Raw genomic sequence first — 1,085 nt, forward strand, 5'->3', positions numbered from 1 at the left:
GAGCCAAACACCAGCTCCCACTTCCTGCAAGGAATGCAAACACAATTCATTTTTTAACCTCTAAAGAAGTTTGATGTGCTACCCTTGCACTAGGGGTGCAGTGACCACCGAGGTGGCTGCCACTTCAGCACAGGAAGAGTTTATAAAACATCCTCGCAGAGCCTTTAGGGATTTGAGGATCCCTGGGAAGCAGCACACAGGGGCAGGCTGGGTTCACGGGCAAGAACTCGTGGTCCTTGTGTGGCTGGGGGCACATCCCAGTACCCCACCACAGCCTCCCACCATCCAGCACAGATAGACACCAATTCCAGTGGTGCTGAGCCCTGTCAGGTCCCTCACAGGGCTCCAAACGAGCTGAAATGATCCCAGTCAACAGTCAAAGGTCCCTCTATAACCCAGCAGGGCTGATCTGTGCCTTGATGAGCTCCAGCACTTGCCTACAGGGGAAAAAAAACACTTATTAGATTAAAACCAAGCCCCTCTTCATGAATCCTCTCCCTCTTCCCAAGCCCAATCATTTCAAAAGGCAGAGGTGGAAAAAAAAATCCCGGGATAGGTTTAAAGAGACTTACCCCTTCAACAGGAGATACTTCAGCCTTCTGTAACTTTACAAATAAACTTTGCTTTATAAGTTTGACTTGTGGCACAGTTTTGGCAAATTCACCCCTTAAATACACCATTTCCTGCATTCTTGATTGCTATCAGAAGGCTTGGGAAAATATACAGGTGGATGGAATAAATTTTAACTCTTTGCTCCCCTCCAAATCAGAAAGCAACTGGTCTAATGGAGAGTTCAGGGCTGCTCCAGAAGGCACCAATATTCCCAGATGGAGAACAAATCTCTGCTCTGGCAGCACAGGGAGATGCTCGGGATGGGCTTGGAGGAAAATAGGAATTAGGCCTAAAGGAAAGAGCTGGAAGTCAGGCTCAAACATTATAACACATTATATTATGTTATATTGTGTTATATTATATGTATTGTATGTAGTATATATTATGTTATTTGTATTATATTACATTGCACTGCATTAATATCTTACATATTATAAATAATCCTATTATTTCCCAGTTATTTCCTCTCCATC

The 1,085-nt window shown here is 44.1% G+C and overlaps 1 long non-coding RNA gene across 2 annotated transcripts in view; it reads right to left on the bottom strand.

Annotated features, from left to right (window-relative positions):
- Positions 1–321: 321 nt before the first annotated feature.
- Positions 322–1,085, bottom strand: part of LOC115307796 — a 5,057-nt gene continuing 4,293 nt past the window's right edge. Inside the window, exons 3-4 of one of the 2 annotated variants that reach the window (XR_003916152.1) lie at positions 573–901; positions 322–437 (exon numbers count right to left, since the gene is read on the bottom strand). This is a non-coding gene — a long non-coding RNA (uncharacterized LOC115307796). The remainder of the gene's footprint in view (positions 438–572; positions 902–1,085) is intronic. The other variant, XR_003916153.1, reaches the window with a different exon arrangement.

Source organism: Manacus vitellinus, unplaced genomic scaffold (genome assembly GCF_001715985.3).
Source record: "Manacus vitellinus isolate BGI_N305 unplaced genomic scaffold, ASM171598v3 scaffold_52_pilon, whole genome shotgun sequence".
Lineage (NCBI taxonomy): Eukaryota > Metazoa > Chordata > Aves > Passeriformes > Pipridae > Manacus > Manacus vitellinus.